Source organism: Poecilia latipinna, unplaced genomic scaffold, assembly GCF_001443285.1.
Source record: "Poecilia latipinna isolate Pla-1442-1.1 unplaced genomic scaffold, P_latipinna-1.0 Scaffold362, whole genome shotgun sequence".
Lineage (NCBI taxonomy): Eukaryota > Metazoa > Chordata > Actinopteri > Cyprinodontiformes > Poeciliidae > Poecilia > Poecilia latipinna.
In genome coordinates, this window is record NW_015112978.1 from 327565 (window position 1) to 349354 (window position 21790).

General features: G+C 42.7%; 2 long non-coding RNA genes across 3 annotated transcripts in view; one reads left to right on the plus strand and one right to left on the minus strand.

The window, feature by feature from the left end:
* The window catches only part of LOC106949772 (uncharacterized), a 26013-nt gene extending 19601 nt beyond the window's left edge, over nt 1-6412 (plus strand). Inside the window, exon 2 of the long non-coding RNA XR_001425452.1 lies at nt 3618-6412. This is a non-coding gene — a long non-coding RNA (uncharacterized LOC106949772). The remainder of the gene's footprint in view (nt 1-3617) is intronic.
* LOC106949771 (uncharacterized) overlaps nt 1-17640 on the minus strand; it is a 24000-nt gene extending 6360 nt beyond the window's left edge. The window contains exons 1-2 of one of the 2 annotated variants that reach the window (XR_001425450.1): nt 17273-17640; nt 12491-12634 (exon numbers count right to left, since the gene is read on the minus strand). This is a non-coding gene — a long non-coding RNA (uncharacterized LOC106949771). Of the gene's footprint in view, nt 1-2255; nt 3214-12490; nt 12635-17272 lie in introns of those variants that run through there. The other variant, XR_001425451.1, reaches the window with a different exon arrangement.
* Nucleotides 17641-21790: the final 4150 nt, after the last annotated feature.

Genomic DNA, 21790 nt, shown 5'->3' on the forward strand with positions numbered 1-21790 from the left:
TGTATTTTTCTGCATTTTTTATTTTCTTTAAAGAAATTTAAATTTGTGTTTAAAAGAATCAAAAAAAAAAAAAAAAAAAAAAATGGGGGAGAGATTGAAGGGTTTCAATGAGGTGAGGGATATCTGGTGATGAACGCGATAAGCCAGCTGAATCAGTTCCATGTAAACAGTAGCTACAGTACAGACGACGGCCATTTCCCAGAACTGTTGTGGTGAAACGGCAGCGTCAATATGGGGGGATGTCTCTCTTTTTCTCTCTCTCTCTCTCTTTTTCTATCTGTCTGCCTTTCCCAGCACAGCAGCCTGCAGGCTTTTCGCCGTCACGTGGTCGACTTGTCCTTTCCCTTCCCCTTCCTGCCTCTCTGTTTGGTTATATTCCAGTCACGGCACCCCAGCCCAGCCCGCCCCGCCCCGCCCCTTGTTGCTCTGTTAGGTCACCCGCCTTGTTTGCTCAGATGGAACAGAAGAGGAAATGAAAGCTCTGAGTGCACTGTTAACCCATCCCTTACTCGCTGCTCCATTATTGTGTGCATGCCTTCTAATTTTCCCTGGGCTCTTTCATTGTTTTGATGAGGATTTGCTTCTATGGCAGGATGCTGTTTGTCCTTTTGAAGTGTGCTGCCAAGGAATAATACATTAAAAGCCTGGCATAAAATAAAGCAGCAATTCCAAATAGGATGGAGACAATTTTGTGTCTTGCAAAATTAATTATTACCCATTGAAGGTTTTCACGTTTGCCCTTTATGCAGCGTAAATGCATTTTAAGTGGATTTTGTGATAGATTATCCCCGAAAGTAGTGCATAATTGTACAACTGAAGGAAAATTATACTTTATTTGCTGCTTCTTTTTTTTTCAAATAAAAAAATGTGAAAAGTGTTGCACATCTAATCACCTTTCTTTTCTTTGATATCCCCAAGTCAAACCTGGTGCAATCAATTTTCTTCAGAAATTACTTAAGTTGTGAAAATAATTTATGTTGCGGTTAAAAAAAAAGTTAATATAATTCTAATTGGTTATTTCATTTATTAAGGGAAACAAAGCTTTGCAAATTATCTTCATGAAAGTTTTGTGATAACTGGTACTAAGTCTTTAACATCCCTCTAAAAGGATCTAGGCCCACAACGTGACGTGTTGTTTAAATTCAGCCGGAGGATCCTTCAGCATAAACAGCCTGTTTAAGGTCAAACCACACACACCAGGTTTAAGGTCACCCTTTGACTAGGCCACAATCATTTTACTCCCACATAATGTTCTTGAGCAAACGGATATTTTCTCCTCCAGGTTTTTGAAATGGCTAATTTTCCAGAGACTTAAAAACATTAATTTATTGACAAAAAGCGGAGGAGTGTTTTTTTTTTTTTAAGCAATTATTTTTAGAAGTAGTAAAGACTGAAGTGGAAGAACAAAAACATGCAAAACGTAAACTTTGCATACTATGTCCAACTTTATGACTGAGGCAGGAAGTGTTTTTTTAAAGTCTTTTAGCTTACTTCATTTTGTCAGACAGGTTACATTTAAATTATTTCTTGGCTTTACTTCCAAGGTAGTAATTACGCCTTGGTCTCACCAGTGAAATTTAACTGCATCGTTGGTCGGCTGTTCCTGCTCTCAATGCTTTATTGGCGGCGTCTTTTATTTTATTCTAGTTCTATCTTGTCAAGATAATTAGACTGTTTTTATAGTGTAAGACAAATTTCTGGCTCTAGACTTTCAAGAGGCTTGCCCTAAAAGACTTGCAACCTCCGTTGAAGTGAAATATAGATTAAGAAGGCTTCGACTCAGCGCAGGGTTAAATATAAACCCAAACCACACTTTGTATTTTTCCAGAGAAGTTTGTGGTTGTAATGTGAGATAATGTGGCAAAATTAATGGGGTATGAAAACTTTTGCAGGGCAATAATGTATGACTTCACCATAAAAGTGCTGCGTCAGTGTTGAAATAACATCTTTCCACAAAACATGTGACTGTCTTTGTGTTTGCACACTATCTAAACAACGTGTGCATGTGTGGGAGCACATGTTAGCTTTTTGCTCGTGCTTATCCTTGACTCGGCCAAACACTTGGTTTCTACACAACGAGGTCAGAACAACACGGACACCACAGTAGCTGAATGGCCATTTTGGGTAAAAGCTCTCCGCAATAATAAATAGCTTCTGGCACGGAGAAGTTGTTTCCCAGCTGCAGCTCGGAGCCAAAGCACAGAATTAACTCCAATACCGCTGTGGAAAAACATCGCCCATCCAAACCCACATACCTTCTCAGAGTCTTTGAGCAGCTTGTAATCCTTCAGTGGCAAGAGGACTCTCAGAAACACACCAGCTCATGGCTGCCAGGCGAATTACTGCACAGTTAGTGTGTGGAAAATACAGTTCTCTCTGCTCACCCAAACGGGTGAGGAGAAGCTTTTTATTGGGGGGGACAGAATAAATATTTCCCTGATTTCCAATCTGCTGCTTTTTGCCTCCGCTTGACCACAGCTGGTTGCTGTGTTTGCTGGAAGCTCAGAGATGCCTTTACAAGGGAAGATAAGCCTTGAAAGCACAAAACAGCTGCCTTGAATTTTTCCAGTGCTCCATGCTTATTTTGAAGGCGCTCCAAAAATATTTGGAGCGGTTTAAGGGGGGGGATAATGTGAACTTTATCCTCTCTCAGAGGAAGGGAAGGAAAACAAATATTCCACAATCTGCAAGGTCTGCATACGTGTTGGTTAAACAGTGAAGAAATGCACCAACGTCCTGTGAGTCACTCATTAATTCAAGTCTTTCATCTTGATCACGCAGTGTCGTTATCTCCAATCAGTCCACACACATGTGAGGAACGGCTTGTGCAAACTGACAAGGCTGCAGTTTGTGCTGAGTTGTGACTACAAGAGCTGCGCTGTGTTAGCCTTGCACTGACATGTCATCATGCTGGCCTCGGTGACCAAATACGCTGCGATTCGTGGAATAAACGGGAACACGGGCCACTTTAAACAAATCACTCACAGAGTCTGTTTTGTAATCGAGTCAAATAAACAGGATAAGCCGGATGGTAAACAGTAGAAGGAGGGCAGGGCGGCGCTCAGACCACTCAGGTGCTGCTCAGAGGGGTGGTGTTGGTCAGCCACCCTGCTGTTGGAAGCTTTCCAGCTCTGTAAGTTGGTGAGGAGGAAGGTGAAGGTGGACGACCCAAATGTAGAAAAACAAGCTGGGACGCAGCCAACAAAGAGGAAATGTTAACTTAAAGTGGATGAATTATGCAAAGTTCACATTTTGTACATTTTTGTCCTTTCGTTTGGGTTTTAAAAACAGCCCAGCCGCTTAACCCTTGTGTTTATAAATGGGGTCCAACCGACCCCACAGCCGTAAAACTTGTATCATTTGCCACAGTCCTCCACGTTTGCCTCAGTCCTTGCACGCACAAGGGTTAAATAGATTAATGTTTTTAGGTGTCTGGAGAATTAGCCGTCTCAAAAATCTTCAGTAGGCACTGCCCCTCACCTAGCAACCCCAGCCTGTTACCTACCAATCCCAGCAGAGCTCCAAGTGTCACCTAGCAACTCAAGCTGAGCTCCAGCACATTTGGTCAGATGGTTTTACTTCTGTATGTGCTGTACAATGGCTGCTGGAAAGGACAGGTGTTTTGTTGTTGACTTGCCATCCAGAAACCACTTGCTGCATTCTTGTTGGTTGCCCAGGAGGCTCCACTTCTGCTTTTCAAAGATGCACGTTTGTATTATTGCACATCTGAACTTTATCCTCTCTCTATTTTGCATCTATTTTTATATACGAGTGGAAATGTTGAGTTTATGGGGGGGGTCAGCAGCAACTTATTTGGATTTAAAGTGACAACAGGCCCAAAAACAACTCATTCTGAAAGTAGCGTGACCAAACTGAAATCTCATTATGTAAGAATGATTTTGTGCAAAAAATGTAATCAGCAAGATTTCTATTGTCCATAAGCCTGTCTTGGTCAAGGAAGCATTATAGGTCACATTTAAAAATGAAAAACACAAGAGTGCACTGCATGTCGCTAGGTTTCAGTTATTGTGACAATTTTAATCACTCAGAAAGGGTTCGTGCCCTTTTTTAATAACTGCATCAGTGCTCTGTATGATCAGTACAACAAAACTAATTGTAAACATTCTATGAAGCATTTCCTGTTTGACTCTAGTCCTCTTTATTCAACAGCAGCTAGATCAGAGGAAGGGCAGAGAGAGAAGAGAAAAATATGCAGCAAATGGCCCGGGGCCAGGAATCGATCCGGGGACGACGGCGTTGAGGACTGCAGCCCCTGTATATGGAGCGCCTGCTCTACCACTGAGCCATGCGGTGCCCTCCTTTCCTGTTTGTTGTAATATGTAGCATCCTGTTGCATTCTGCCTTCTCTGCACTCCATGCAGGACGTATTAATTTTTAACGTTTACTTGTGGATTTTAGAAGGACTATTTCCAATACAGTCTTGAGTCAGAAAGGCGCTGCTCCAAGCCGAGGAGTTGAAGTCTCTCGAGGTTTTGTTTGAGAGGAGAAAAATACTCGCACTGATTCTGGAGGTTTCCTCCTACTTAAAATTGCTTCTTCTGCTTTCAGTTGCTTCAAAGTCAGTGACTTAATGCTATCAACTGGACTTCCTTCATTAACTCTTTAGTCAATTTCCAAAATATGACCTGCCAAATTTGTATTATAATACCAATCGATTTGGATCTTGTGTAATTGGATCAGTTATTGTCACTGCAGTAACGGTCAGTATGTTGAATTGTTTCTGCAAGGCAATGATTTAATCCAATCTGTTGGGTTTCTTTAGACAGAAACTTTTGACACTAATTTGAATAGTTAATTGAGCATACTGTATTGCTTGATAACTTGGATCACTTTGGATGTATGTGTGACTGGATTGGAATTAATTGTTGCAAAGTTAACAGATCACTGCAATCTAATGGGTTCCTGAGATACAGATTATCTTTACTGGTGTTTTATCTTTTTTGTAAGGTGACTTGAGTTGATATTTTTGTGAATTGGCACTAAGCTTTATTGAAACTGAATTGAACTTAAAAAATAGGCTACGCCTAACTCGGCTAAATTAAAGTGGAGTTAGAATTTTAGAAGTCAAGACAACTGAGAGGTGACTGAGATTGGAGGTTCATTTGGACACATATTTATTTTACTGTCTTCTGACCCTCTTTGTGACCAGGAGGCTGCTGTGACCCGACCAGTTGTACAGACAGACCATCTAGAAAGTGAAGGCTGAAAGCCAGGCTCTGAAAGAGCAGGGCCAGGCCTGGAATGACGCAGGCCCCGGTAAACAGAGAGCGCCGAGGAGAGAGCCACGGCCCCTGGGGCCCCTCGGCCCCTCCTGCCCCTCCGAGCACTTCCTGCGTCTGTCATTCTACCAGCATATCCAATCCCTGATCAAAGGCCACGGAGAAAAAAGGGGGGAAAGAAGAGAGAGGAGACAGTGAAGTGAAAAGGGCGCGGGAGGCTGACGTGTACGTTGGAGGGAAAGAGGGGAGAAAACAACAAGCCCCTCTTTATCTGACGGAGAGGCAGCTGCTTGGGCCAGGGCACCTGTGTGCCTGCTGCCTCCCAGGACGGCGCCAAGCTCCGCCTCTGAACTTGCCGGTGCCAGAGCCATAAAACGCTGCCAAGGCAACACCCCCAACCCCGACGTCTGAAATAAACAATCTTTTGCCCTCGTCTGAGGAGCTTAACCTGTAGATGATCTGCGAGCAGGCCGAGGTTGGGTTGGCACTACCATCATGACTAATTAAAACCTCGTCCACGGGGGTGCGGCAAGTTACTGTAAAAAATCCTCAAAGTGGATATAAGCAGAAAAATCTGCATGGTCACCTGCCGTGTTGCACCTTTTTCATATTTTCCGTTAGGACGATGGCAATTTTTCAATATGGCCGACATTTTTGAGCCTTTTAAGGCAATTATTTCCATAAGATGCTGCACATTTTCATGATTTGGATGAATTTTATGTCAAATCATATGCTTTCGCCAACTATAATCATCTTATTCATACAACTTTAAAGTAATAATATATGGAAAAAATCAGATGTTTGTGAGTCTCACACCAGTCAGAGATGAAGATCTGTCTGACAGTCATCTTAATGGGTAGCGTTAGCTTCCACTAACACCTCAGCATTAGTGGGGCTAAGATTGATAAGCAAATTAGTGGTTAGTGATCCTAATTTTTCAGTTAGCTTTGCACACCACTGACAGTAACTGCTGTCCATTTTAGTGCAAGCATCCATTACTCCATTACAACCATGGCGGCCAGTTTGACAAATGTCTACCAGAAAAAGAAAACACAAAAAATGAAGAAAATATATCTGATGTTTATTTTTCAAAATATGTAGACTATAATTTGACATCAAACAGTTTTATCTATTTGGTAGTTTTAGCGCAAAGAATGTTTTCAGTGACAAAACCCCCCCCCAAAAAAACAGTAAGTATGAGTTGTGTGGGTCCAATTATGTACGATTTGACACCAATAATATTGGTCTGCAAAAGTACATTTTCCTTGATGACCAAAAAAGGTCACCATGTCTAATTTTTCCATGGCTACCGTTTTTTAAAAAAAAAAAAAAAAAAAACCATCAAAGCCCCCTGGGAACATCTGCGCCAAATAAGGTTCTTCTATCCGGATGTGAACAATTTTACTGTAATATTTAACTATCTGCTGCACTAAGTTCGCATTTTTCAAATCGTTCTCTGTATGCAAGCCATGGGAGCAAATCCGACTGTTTGATCATTTGCCTGAGGCTCCACAAAGTTCTGCAGGACTCAGGAGGTACATCTGTTTCAGTGCTATTTCCCAGGCCGGATTAATAAAAAATACTATCACTGAACACATGCTCTGACTCCATGTGCCAGCGCGGACGGGGAAACCTATTACATTTCAGCAGGCGAGGTGAGGACTGCGAGAGCCTTTCCTTGGGATTGGATGTGTCCTCTCTGTTTAGACTCTGCACACTTACAGAGGGAATCACACAGACTCACCGGCAGAGAGGACAAGCCTTGTGCTTTTAAGCAGAAGTGACATCCCATTCATTTAAGCAGGTCAGGGTCTGATGTCCCCCTACCGTCTTATCTTACAAGGCTTAGCTCTGTGAAATGACATTGGCCCAAGTCCAGCACAGACGAGGCAAGCATCCCTGAAGCTGGCCTGCTCTGCACCAAAACCACGCACTCAAATGCTTTTAGCTGAAAGTGGGATTTTTGATTCACCCTTCAATATTATGCAATGTGGGAAAACAGCACCTGCAACTTTAATATATCTTACTTGGAATTTGCTTAATTGCCACGGTTTTCAACTTGTACAAGATAAAATAAAATAAAAAATCAAATACTTTTTGGGGTATATGTATTATTTTTTTCCTAATTTTCACAAATTTAGATCTGGACTTTGGCAAATAAATTCTCTCTATGTGGCATCTGTTTTGCAACTAACAACATAAATGAGACCAAGATTAAATCTACGTGGCAAAGATAAAAAATACAAGTCATAAAAGACTAAAACAAATACGATTCCATGCTAAACCAATACCAGTCTTCTTCCACTGGTTTTATTCAGGAGTATCAGAGTAAAAAAAGATGGAAAATGTACATCACATATTTAAGATTTCTATCTAAAATAACAAAAAACAAAAACAAATATCAACGTCTTTCCACTTCTATTTTTTACCGGTCATGCACTCCTTTGTGTTTTTTACTGCTTCCAGTCAAAGACGCAGAAGTTTGTGGCTTTAATATGACACAATATGACAAAGAGCAGCAGAGATATGAATACTTTTGCAAGTCACTGTGGAGCCAACGATGACGACGAGCGAACCCGGCACGTTTTTCTACAAACACAAATCCAATTTCCTTTTGACACATTCTCTTTGTTTTCTCAGCTTTTGTTGTTGGCAAGCAGTGATGCAGCAGGAAGAGGAGACAGTTGCCATGGCAATCACAGCCATAGGACTAAATATCCTTGGAGGGAAAGACTTGTGGCAGAGCTGCTCCAGTCAGTTTAATTGTTGGCATCAACGTGCCAATAAAAGCAGACAAAAGCACATGTGCAGAAAGTGTGCAAATGGCAAAGTAGATGCATAATGGGCATGTATGTGAACAGCAGAACATGACACAGTAGGGACAAATGACGCTGTGACAACATGTTGTGGGTTCAGTCATCACCGGCATCAGTCTTTGCTGCCTGATGGGAGGCTACAAATGAAACCCTGTCAGCACAGCTGTACTCTTAGACCGCTATCCGTGTCAGAAGTGTCATCTATCCGGCTTGTCCGCGTCGCTCCTTTCTGAAGGCTTTACTCTTTCATCCCCTCTCATTTAATCTCGCCGTCCTGACAGCGGCGCCCCTGTCCCTGGGTTTTTCCGTGCAGAGTGGGTTCACAGGGATGAGTGCGGTGTGGGAGTGAGGATGATTGATACGGGAGAACATGCAGCAGGATGGAGCAGTGAGGACAAGGAAGCGCGAGGAGATGTAGGCGGCATGTGATGAATGGGTAGGGGATGAAATCAGGCTTTTGAAAAAGTAAACGCAATCTACCTTGAGGCTCAATTATTTGCTCGTACTAACATTTTATATTTTTGCAGTAGAAGCCGTGACAGATGTTGAACTGGAACGTTTCTAGTTGGAACACTGCTTGCAGCAGCGTTGGTCTTATTTGTGCTTTGCTTCATGATGACAAAAAAAATAAAAATAAAAAATCTGCCCGGGCGAAGCTTGTGCTTCGCTCTGCGTAGTCCATTAATATTCTAGTCATCTCCTGCTTCAGATAAAGGGGAGAGACAGACTTCTTTTGCTCTCTAAAAACACCAGCTGTGCAGAGCCGTGAGACATCCACACATGCACATGGAGCTGTAAACACACCACTGCAGACGCAATAAGATTTGCGCACACAGGCAAACTTATATAATTGAAGAGTTTGCAAGCAGCTCCATCAATATTGCATGGTGCTCGTCCTGCATGATTTATCACACACACAGACTTATTTCTCAGAACTATTCGCCAGTTTCACATCGAACCACCTGGACAGCATCAGAGAGGGGAGGAAAGTGGGGGAGGAAGTGAACTCTCGCATGAGCAGATATCACCTATTGTGCAGTCAGGTGGGTTCTGATATGCCGCTGGCACACCGAACAGTCCTCCCTTTCATGTCCCACTCATCTTCCCCCACCCTGCCTGCCAAGTCTTCATCTCTGAGAGTCTCTCTGTCACTCATGAACCTCACTATCCCTCTGCCGCCAGCCGTTTCTGAAGATCACGTTGAACGACCGGTTTTATCCACGACAGGGCCTTGCAAAAGAATTCATGTCCCTTCAAATTGTCAGTATTTTACGCGATAGACCAATAGAAAGTAGTGCATGATCAGGGAGTGGTTAGGAAATAATAAACTCCCTTAGCTCATTGCAAAGAATATCTACACTTTTCAAACTCATCAACAAGATGTTATCCTAGTGGCCAAAAGCTCAATCTTTGTCTCATCTCTACATTAAACTTTTCTCCAGAAGGCATTTAGATAGATTCTGGATGAGCAAAGCTCGTAGAGAAAAAATATATAGGTTTAAATCTAGACAAGAAGCTATGTTGGCAATACTTGAACATTGATGCTCTTCAAGAAATTTCAGAGATTGGGCTATTTTACAAAGAAGAAATGGGTAATATTTTAGTCTCTTGTTGAAGGCTGAAAGAGACATAAAGAACTGCAGCTTTGATTACAGCAAAAAATGATTCCAAGTATTGCCTCAGCTGGACAGTTACAAATACACAACTCTCTTTTCACCTTTTCCTTTCAGTTCACGGCTACGCAACGTAATATTTGTCTGTCTCATAAAAACCTAAATACATCCCTCAAAGTTTTTGGACGCAGCATGACTAAATGTGGAAAAAGTTCAAGTGGTATGAAGACTTTTGCAGGGCACAGTCCCCCCTGGGTTTTGCTGGCTCCCTGTCCGCCAAAGCGATTAGTCACTCAGTCGTCGTGTGGACCAAGAGTCTGGAAGCTTCTGATAGAGGAGCACTCGCAGCCCAAGTGACAAGCTCAAGGACGTTTCTGTGTTGCTACTGCCGTTTGTGGCGGCTGTTGAGAGCGCCCGCCTCCTTTGGGCCGAACCGAGGCAGCGAGCCGTTGTAATTACACGCCACTTGCCGAACTGCTTTTTCTCTTTGCCCTGACCATCTCCTGCAAAAAGCTAACAGCTTGTGTGTTATCTTAGTAATGATTCACCCCTCAGTTCACATGGACGCAGCACTCCTCTTTCTCCCTGCACACAAACACTCAGCCTCGCCGTTGCTCTTGTCCACCCACTGCACACGCCTAAATTTAAATCTGTGGATTCAGCTTTGTGCTTGCAGCTCAGTGCAATGTTGAAATATCTTCTCTATTATCCCGTTGGGTTATATTTAGGATCAGCTGTTTGGGTCTAAAAAAAAAAAAGCCTCTGCACCATTAGAGTGTGTATTAGTAAGGTTGCTGAGCAATACAGATGGCTACCTTGTTTCCCAGGAAACAAGAAAATCCAATTAAATAATCCCACGAACCATAGTAACATGTGGTAAACACACCATGGCAGTGCCGCGAGGTTGTTATTCAATCATCAGAAGTAAAACAAACAATTACTGAAGAATGACCCTAATGCAGGAACAAATGAGAATTTATGCATGGGAAAGCGTGGGCCGGGGATGGAAGTGATTCATCGCCGATACTCGTCGGCAAGAGGCTGCCCGAGATCCCTGTTCACAAGAATAATGATGATACTGATGAGCCAAGCATTGTGGGGAATTTATTATTTTGCTGTCTAAGTGTCTTTCATGTTCAGGACAAAGCATTTTCCAGGGGTTTTGCATTTCAAAGAGACGCGGGGGCATTGTTCTGATGAGGACTGATGCGAGAATGTTACCGATGCTAATTAACCGGTGCTAATTGTGCGCCTGAATAAATTATCACAAGGGCTGGTTTTCAGAATTGGTTAATATTTCATCCTTTTTTTGTTGTTGTTTAGTTTGTTTTGTTTTAGATGTTAGCTGCGTCTTCTTAGCTGCTGACGGATTGAAGCTGCTCCAGTTACGTCTGTGGAAAGCTCAGAAGGAGTCACACATCCCCTTCTCGTATGTCGCTCTCTCAATATAGATCACCCTACAGATGGATGTGCATTCTTGTCATGTGCCGCAGTAGCGAAGAGGAGTGCATGTAAATGGGATTCATTTGTATTTCATGTAGAACTCGCATGGAAAAGCAACACTCTGACTGAACTGGCTTTTAAGCGATTTGATGCATCACAACACAGACATATAGGGAACATTAAGGGACAACTCAATTACACCGTCAAGCATAACATTACGACCATTCACAGGGGAAGAACTCTGATCATTCATCATATTTTCAGTGGTTAGCTAATATTTAGTTCTTGAAGTTGATATGATGGAACAAGGGAAACAGGGACACTTTTGTAGAATAGTGGTTAGCAGAGTCACGGGCTCACTGGTTAACTAGAAGGAACTGCTCCATGTGGTCTGATCCAACAGATGAGCAACTGTAGCTGAAATTACTGGGTCCAGAGCACGTGTGTCAAACTGAAGGCCCGGGGGCCCAAATCCGCCCCACCATGGCTTTTTTATGTGACTCCAGACAACAAATTACATCAATCAGTAACAGAAAAAAGTCACATTTAATGTCATGCAAAGGCACAAATATTTCAAAATTCCTTTCAAACATTTTTAAATTAGCGCTATAAAATCTGTGATTTTGATTGAAGAAAAATGTCACAAAAACAATTGCAAAATCCTGGAGGGACTGATCAATGCGAAAAGACGTTCAGTATCATTTAATTTTAAGGTGCAGACCCAGCTATTTGCTACTGTTTTAACACTTTGAGAACATTCATGATCTTGACGTGGCCCAAAATGAAGAAGCTGTTTCTTTGAGAGTCACACGTTAATTGTGGCATTGCCATTATTGTTATTATTATTTCTGTTAATCGAATTCACTTTCTGAGAGCCTTTGAATGGATTACCGACACGGATGAGCCAATATTTGCTGCTTGATGCTGCCTGATCATCATGTCTTGACGCCCAGCGCATATTTTCCCTTTTTGGCCGATAGCATCACCAGTGAGTTAGCAGCCAGATGGCCTGTGTACATGTACAGCTGACTCACAGTAACTGGTGGCTGAGTCTTTGCTCCTCGCTGCAGGCTGTTAATCATTCTATTCTGAGCCGCAGTCAGGCGCTTCTTCGTCTTCTTCTTCTGCTTCTTTTTCTTCTTCTTCTCCTCCTCTAATGCATTGTGCTTAGCAGCATAGCAGCAAAATGACTAAATCTTGTTGCAGAAACGCCGCGTGGTGAAAGAGATTGCCTCCTCGCCGCCCAGCTCAGGCTGGATATGATAGAGCTGTCCTTGTGATTGGGAGGCTTTCCTCCCCCTCCAACGGCACTGTCCTCTCACCCCCTATCTTGAGACTGGTGGTGGCTTGTAACCATGGCGACAGCTGGTCTTGTTACCTGCATAGAGGGAGGAGGAGGGGAGCTCGTGACTTTGAAGCTTGGGTTACCAGCCGCGGCGGATGGAGGGAGGTCGGAGCTGGCGGAGGCGGGTGGGTGCTTCACACAAAGACCACACTGTTCTCCCTGCACGTCCATTCACTGCTGGAGCGACCAGAGAAAGAAACAAGATCAATAGCATGAAGTAGTTGATTAGAGTAACTCAATATTACCAGTTAAGTTTCCAGAGATGCTTTTAGAACAACCATATCAGGCGTTCCCTGTTTCTGTCCCTCGTGGAAGCAGACAGAATCATTTGCCAAGCTCCTCGCGCCACGAATAAACTCATAAACATTAGTCTGACTACATCACTCCCTGAAGTGACAAATATTTACCTTAACCTCATTCTGCAATCACTGAGTTTACGCTAAAAGTGAGCAGCAGAGTTTAAAGGAGCCTCCCCAGAGATGTGGGGCAGGTTACATTAATTGCATGGACAGAAATGACTGCATGTCGCAGTCCTCCGACAAACTAACTTTGAACTGCGCTGAACTCCAAGTTTGTCTCATTAGCTGCTGTAATTTGTCACTCCACCTTCAGTGGATCTGCATACGCACCTCGCCCTTTACCGGTCTCACTTCAGGACTCCCCTTCGGTCTTTATTTACACAATGACTTATTATTGAGAGGCTGCTTTGCACAGAGAAGTAATTAATTTTTGACTAATGATGTGCCAGTTGCTTGACAACAGCAATTACATCTTAATGAGTGAAAAGCTTAGTGTCAAATGATTGAGATGCAGCAGGATTGGTGCTAAATCGCTTTTAAGCCCACACAAAAGCCAAAATTACAACAACTGTGGGTTAAATACACATTTTCATTTTGAAAATTAACTTGGAGATCATGGTTTATGTGATGAGAGGTGAATATTTTAGATTACCAAGAAGTCCCACGGTGAAACGTTTCAAAAGTGAGTTTCTGACCATGAAAAGTATGTTATTTCACCACATTTCTATTTGTGCTGCTTCTGACTCAGTAGGTTAGCATGAATTGACACTGACGAAGTGGACAGATATATCTTTAGACAATCTATATTGGGTTTTATCTGATTGTAAAAAGCAACAATCACATGTGGGATTCCTCAAAGCTTCATTCTCGGGTCACTTTTATTCAGCAATAAGATTATGGAGTATCTTCCACAGCCACCCGCAAAAAGCTGAAATCTGCAAATACTTTGAGACCTCCTCTAAAAACACTTGGAGTTGCCCATTTTATTACTTTAAGCACCGAATGGATCTTAATATGCGTTGGTACGCACAGTGGAAACAGTCTGTGTATGACTGTAGAAGCTAACATCTATATTATGAATGACATCCTGGACTATCAAAAATATCTATTATTTTTTTACATTTTCTCTGAAATAGAATATTTTTATTTCAGGGACAAATAGAGATATAAATAAGTGAATCCATGAATACCGAACCAGAAACAGACTGGAGTCCACAGAGTATCAAACAGCGGTTGTTTGAATTTCCTCTAGTTTAATGGAGAACAGACAGAAGACAGAACAACAAAAGAAATGTTAACATTAAGGAATCACTCAATGAGGCTAAAATCTACAGAGCAGGCACAGAGGCAAGGCGTCATAAAAAATAAGACCAAAATATCAACGTCCAAATAAAATTTATAACTAAATCAGCCCCATTACCTTTGAAAAAAAGGTACAGTATACAGAAAAAAAAAACAAAACAAGAAAAAGGGGATTGGTTTATTGCAACAATCTCTTTAGTTTAGCTGCACTTCACACAAAATGCTGCCACTCCCTTCTCTGGCTCCCTGTTTCTAAAAGGAGAAACTACAAATACATTTTTGCTAATAGTCTGAGGCCTTCAACCTAAATCTTTTTAGAGTTGCTTGTCGGCTTGAACCATATTGACCTCCAGGTCACTGAGTGTTGCTAAAACTGGTACTAGAAATGTAGTTTCTACGTTTTTCAGCTCTGGAAAAAACAAGGATGAGCAGAAACATTTGGGTACTTTAAATCAGGACTGAAAACATTTCTGTTTACAGCAACCTTCAAAGACAGGCCTATTTTTTTTTTATCAGTATCTAATTGCAAGTTTTTTAAATATGTGTTTTACAGTTTGCTGTCTTTGAAGCGTCGCTTCTTGTTTTTAATGTCAGCTGCTTCTTCTCAGTTCCTTTATTTTCCTGTGAAGCTCTTTGAATCGCCTCGTGTAACGGATGGTGCTCTGCAAATAAAGTTGCCCTGCTTTGTGTTTTCTGTCGGTAAAAACGACGACTGGAACCACATTCATCCTGGGAGCAGCTGAGCAAATGGTCTCCGCTCTCTCCCTCCTGGAAACGCGGCCGACGCATTCCAGAGATGCATGAATGGGATTGTTGTTATGATGGAGAGCGGCGAGCGGGCCAGATATGGAAGGGCTGTTGCCATGGAGACCACTCCAAGAGGCTGAAAGCAGCTGTAGACAGTCAGCTGATGCCCATTGGGTGAACGCTTTCAAACACCATTTGCTTACTTCTTTATTTATTTATTTCACTTTCACCACAGAGAAAGGGAAAGAGAGCGACAGAGAGAGAGAGAAAGAGACAGAAAGAGCTTCCCAGGATACAGAAAATGCCTCCGCCATTTTGTATACAGCCACAGCATGAGTGTGTAAAGCTGCACTATCACGTTTAACCTGGCTTCATGTGTATTTCGGACACTAAAAAGAACAATTCGCCACCGTGAAGGTTATACAGCAACTATTTAGTTCAGGGATGCGTTCATTTTCAAACTAAATTATCAAATTGTTGCTTTTTGCAGCTCACTGGATTTCAGGTTTACAACACAAAACACCTTTCATAATGTTGACTTAAAGATGTGATTATTCCTGAATTAAAGTGGATGTTATTAATTGATCATAATGTGAGCATCTCTATACTATAGGACAGTTTGCTGGTCATTACTAACACAATGCCAGGAAGGAAAGATATCAGCAATGACCTTAGGTAAGAAAGTGTTGCAGCCAATCAACATGTGAAGGGTTATAAGACTGATTTGCAAATAATTTGAAGTATTTCATTCTTTTGTAAGAAAAAAATTCTTCACAAGTGGGAAACTGAATGCGTCAATAATCCCAAATGCAGCAGTAAATCAGCAACGTCAAAGTACAGACATCAATATGACACAAATATGTCAGTGGGCTTTGAAAGAACTAGATTAATGTTGTAAATGTTTTAAAATCCCTCCTTTGTAATGTGAAAAACTGATAAAGTCAGAAAAACAAAGCTTGACGTTAATGCAGCAAAAGTTGGGTTCTGCAGGGACCTACCAAGCTTTGTCATACACACCTTTAATATTTTATGACTCTCTGACAGTGCAGAATTAGTGTTGTGAAATGAAAGTTAGGTTCTAATGATTTTAGAGTTTGGTGAGGATGAAATCTTTTTTATTTATCTTAAGGGGCATTCCGATCAGTCCGCTTTATCCAAACTCCAGTCCGTTTACCTAGAAAGTCTGGTTCGTTTGAGAAGATGTGAACGTGAAATTGAGCTCTGATACAGACTAAAAAAGCAAACTCTGGTCCGCCAACAAACCTAGGTGTTGGTTTTATTAAAGTGAAATCCGGTGTGATTCAAATGCATAATGCCAAGCAGACCAGAAACCGCTCCAAAAGCAGGAAGTGGACTGTTGTGCAGGGCATTCTGGGTAAATACAACCAAAAGCAATGCGCACGTCTAGCATTTGATGGAGAAATGGCTTGTGTCTTTTACTAATAAAAGAGAAATCCTACTAAATCCTGCTAAAATCTGACGGCACTCCGTCTTTGTTTACTTTTCGTGAAGAAGGAAGTTGCCCCCAATGTCTTCTTCAGAAGTTTTTGTGTTGGTTCCTTCAGTATTTATTGGTGCAGCGACACCACTGGCGACGGGGGGAATACTTTTTTCATTGGTTTAGTTCATTTGAAAGCAAATCGCAGCAGCCGAAAATGTAACAAATGTTGCATCTTTGATTCCCAATCTAACCGAGTCGAAGTGTAAAAACATCCGTAGATGCATATAATTTTAAAAAGAGGTTGCACCTTTGTTTTTCTTTCTGGCGTTGAACACATGTGACTGGATGTCTGTGTTGACTTTGCCTATTTTCCTCCCTTGGAAAAACACCCCCTTTTCCTTCCTTCGTAATGTAACACTCCACACTAATGTATTCAGCATGTCACCATGTGAGTCACATGTTGCTTGTGTTAAAAGCGTCTCTGTAGAAACAGGCCAGGGTTTGTGCAAGCAGCGGTGAATCGGACCTTTTTGGAGCAGATAATGTGGCCCGTCACGTCAAAGAGGACAATGAGATCTTTTTCTGGTCCGGAAGAGAGAGCGTAACCCTATATGTGGCTTAAATAGAGCGAGATAAAGAGTCAAGTATCAATACTGCTGCTGTCCCGCAAGAGAGACAACGATGGGCGTGGGTCGTCACTCGGTTTACAGTTGCCGTTTTGTGCAAGTCATGAATGATTTTCTTGCACCATGTGGCATGAGCGTCTGTTATTAACAGGATAAAGCACGATGCAAGAAGCAGTGGAAGTGACATGTAGGCTGACGTCCAGCAAAACAAGTTTTTTTTTGTTTTTTTTTAATCTCTTAGAACATTTACATTTGCAACTGAGTGCATAAAATCGACACAAAAGCCTGGTAACTTTAGAGGAGATATGATGTTTCGACATCAGCAGTGAAAGGTTGAGGTGCGTGTGCGCGCGCGCACAACGTTATTTGTTTGTGCTGCAACTAATCCGGTTCGTCTTACCTTGGCTGCAGCAGTAACCGTGGGAAAGAATGCGGCTCCTCCACTGTACTTGTTTTCTTTGTGTCGGAGGTGTGGCCGGGTCACCGTGTGAAGTGCTGCCACCGTGTCTCATGACTGATCATGCTTTCCAGGCGTCACCTTTCGAGATTGCGCTGTTTGTGTCGTAATAAGCCAAGACTCTAAACAAACTGGTACTAAGAGTGACTTCATTTGCCTCAGGAGGTTCACAGCATGCACACAGGTTTGACTTTTCATTAGTCATTGTGTGCTTAAAGCATGTGAAAATGTAAATGGTAATGATTGAGATTCAAACAAAGGAAAGCCTGTTGTTCTCTAAGTGTCAAATATGGAAGATCCCCAACTATTTGTGAATTTTTCTGTGGAATGTAACTTCAAATTATTTACAGATTTTACTGTAGAATAGGTCGAGATCTAAAATATTTGAAAGAAAATGCAGTTACTATGTCAAGGTAATTGTCTTGTGTCTTTTACCAACAACTACTGTGGCATGCCATTGACTGCACATTGTTACATTTTCAGCTGGTGTGGTTCTCTTTCACGCTGCACTGTGCCAAAAGATCATTTTCCTCCTCGCCTGTGGTGGTGCTGCACCAAGAACCACTGAAAGAAATGACACGAAAACCTCTGAAGGAGTGCAAACAAAAAAAGAGTAGCGTCAGATTTTAACTGTTGTATTTCTTTGTTGTCACTGGTAAAACACTGTGAGCCATTTCTCCCTCTACTGTTTAACTCTTGTGTTTGTTTTGGTTGTATTTACCCAGAATGCCTTGTGCTATAGTCTGCTTCCTGCTTTTAGAGCAGTCTCCGGTCCACTTGGTATTCATATATCAAATCGAACTGAGACCTATAGGTTTGTAGGCAGACCAGAGTTTGTGCATTCCCACCTCTCCAAATGAACCAGACTTTCTAGGCTAACAGACTAGACATATTTTCAAGCGGACTAAACAAGGCTGGTGTGAATGCCCCCTAAATTACTCACAGTTGGACTATTTGCTAATTAGTGGAATAATAGGCTGTATTGAGTCTTATTTAGAGGCTCCACATACAAATGTGTGTTGTGTTGGTCTGTCAAGTTAGATTATAATAAAATACATTGACGTTTGGAGTTGTAAACTGACAAAATTTAGAAATTATGGTGTGAATACTTTTGCGAGGCACTGCATAATCAAAGCCCTTCTGAGGCTGAAGATCAAATCTGTTTTTCAGCCTTCCCCTCAGTTCTTATTTATGGAAAAATGCCCCAGAAGGGTAAAACCAGGCCACTTGGCTTAGATTCGGAGCAGCTCCGCCACATTTGGGCCCATTTAAAGCAATGTTTCCCCACCATCAGCAGCTGCTTTCCATCTACTTGCATTTTCCTTGTCCACCGCCCCCCGCCTGCCATCACCACACCCCTCAGCGCCTTCCACCACCACCACCACCACCATCCTCTCTTTCTGCACGTCAAACTTGGCAGGCGAGTTTACACTCGGATTTTCAAAGCCGCCCTGTTCTCTGTCAAATGTTGCGTGGCAACATCAAACGCTCTGCCGGACAGAGCCTTCCTGGGATTCCAGCGTGGTGGGCGGATAATTGGAGGCAGGCCTCAGCGGATCTGGCAGATGTGTGATGAGTTTTTACTGGAGCGTTGTTTTTTCTTCTTTTTTTAGAGGGGGGAGTAGTGAGTTTGTGGAGGGTGAGAAAGGGGATTTAGAGGGAAAACATAAGGGCTTTCTTTGTTGTCATCCCTGCTCCCTCTCTAAAAGCTGGCCACAGGGGCGTCGTTTTGGCCAAGAGAGGGCTGATTGTGGCCGTAAACATTGCATACAGACACGATATCTGAACCCAGCATGTGGAATTTGATGCCTTAGGTCTGACTCAGAATCCTTTTAATGCCCCGAAAATTGTATTTTTTTTTTCCACACGTCCCGTCTTTGTTTCGCTTTTTTCCCCGAAAGCCACGTTTTTCTGTTTCTTTCCTGCAAGAAACACCCAGATAATTACTGGGCAGTCGTCGATTGTGGTTCTGACTGCGGTTTTGGATGAAGGTCACTGCAGTTGCCGTAAAACTTATCGTTATTGCAGGGATGTGATGGAATGCCTTTCTCTCCCACCCTGGCTTCCCACTGTAAAAGCAGAAATTCAGGACTTGGGTTGTGAGTTTTCATGTCCATCCATCACTGAGCAAGCATAACAGAGAGGCCATCCAGTCCCCCCCCTCCCCAATCTCCCCTCTGAGACAAGGGTGGGCTCCCATTGAAAGTGCAAGAGGCCAGGGTTCTGTGGAGAGGAAAGACAGGAACAGGCGGAGGCTGCAGGGGGGTTGTGGAGCTTGGGAAATTGTTATAGAGGGATGGAAATGGACAAAGGGGAAGGGGGGAGAGAAAGACATGCAGACAAGTTCCAAGAAAAAACAGAATGAAACACAGCCCTCCCATGTTTTAGCAGGGTCCCCGGGGTTCATGCAGACAGTATTAGGTTTAATCTTTTTCTTTTTTATACAGGAAGGCGGTGCAGATGTTCCCGAGAGCAGGCCTGCGGTTTCCCTGTTTTCCTTTTGCTGGTTTTCCTGGCTCTCCGGCGTTGCCAAGGCGCTCCCTTACTCGGTGCTGGAGTTTTTGTTTTTCCCTGAGAGTGGGGCTCCAACAGGAGGGTCATCTCCAGGCCAGCTCCAAATGAGAAATAGTTGGCCGGCTGCCCTGGCGGCCGTACAAATCCGCCCTTTTGAAAAGATTACTGTGCTGCTGCTGCTGTTGCCGCCGCCTCCTGTGGGGCATGCCAGATCTGCTGAGGGGAGAGGAATGTGCAGGAGGGCTGGATGAGGGAAAGTGAGAGCAGACTGAGGAGACAAAGGGGGTGTGGGGGCAAATTTCATTCGACCTCTTTCAGAAAGTTTTGCCATCTCCCTCTCCTCCTCAAACGTTTCAATTTCTGCAGCACAGCACAGGCTGTGGATTCTTCTCAAATCAAACCTGACAGCGTTTTCCACTAAGCCATGAGCTGTACAATAAACTCACCCTCCCCTGCTTGTCTTGTGACTCCCTGGATTTGTTTCTTTCTCACAAATACCCTTCAACTCGCACATCACCCAATAATGAAACATGCCAGCGGCTGCATCATGATGTGGGGTTCCTTTACTTCAGCAAAGATAGAAAATCAGCTAAAGGAGGAAGGTGCCGAATGAAAGTGGTAAAAAGAGAGCGAGCTCTAACAGAAAGTCTTCTTTCTTCCTCATGTCTGCAAGTGCCTCAGTTTCTGCAGTTCAGTACAGGCCTTAAACTGCTTCCCAACTAAAACCTGATTTTCACTCAGCCATCAGTTGTGTGACATACCATCCTTCATACCCTGATTTTTCTTTTGCCACCATGTTTCTTGCACACAAATATTTTTCTACACTTCAAAAATACAAAATCTTACCAAATATTTCTGGTCTAGTTCAGGAGTCAAATATCTTTCTACAATGGAATTAACACAAAACTAAAACTAACTAGTTGCTTTTGCAGTCTACTCACACATATTCATCAATGTTAGGGAATTATTGACTTAAAACAAGCTCCTATATTATATCATTATAAGTTAAAATATGGGAAAAATGTATTGTGCCACTTGTATTTTATTTATAAGTAGTACTTTTTAAATTAATGTTAAAGATTTACTGACCTAAAGCAAGCTGAGATGAAAAATTACTTAAGTAAATTTTGTCTTATGTCATGTATAGTAAGATGTTTGCCTGGGAGATTAAACCAAAATACTTGATAAGATTGAGTGTTTTTGCAGTATGTCACACTCCACATCTATACTGAAGCACGGTGGTGGCAGCACCATGGTGTGGGATGCTTGTTTTGAGTAAAGACAAAAAATATGTTCAGGCAAGAATGTGAAGGGGATTCAGGAGGGGAAAATAGAGCAGAGCAGGTTGTTATTCAGCCTCTTTCAGGAAGTTTTACCTTCTCCCTCTCCTCCTCAGATTTCTGCAGCAGAGTACAGGTTGTGGACTGTTCTCAGATAAAACCTGGACTTTTCAATCTCTGCCGTGAGCTGTGACACCGCCCCCCCCCCTGCTCTCTGTTTTTGTTTCTTAGGGACTGGTGATGAATGATCGATTGATAGCGTGAGGGCTCACTGTGGGGCTGCTGCAGGCTATCTCTGCTAAGCTGCTTTGGCCGATAGGCTGCTGACTGTGGAGACTTCAAAGCCACAGCAATAAAAGTTGATTTGTGGGAGCATTGTGAGAAGCCCCAGACACTTAAGAAAGGTGTGCTTGTCTCCTCTAGCCTGTCACAATCAATACCACCCCACCAACGCTGGGCCTCCCCGTCCTCTCTGTGTTTACTCTTAAATAATGCATCACATTCACAGATTCTCCACCACTCACACACAGGATGGAGGCCATTAGCCGAGGCTACGAGGAACAATAGAATACAGCTGTTGCATCTTGGTTTCTATCTCCTGAAAGCTTTTGCAGAGGCATCGTTTCAGAGCTGCCTGACCTCAACATCCAATCCTTTCAGGTTTGGA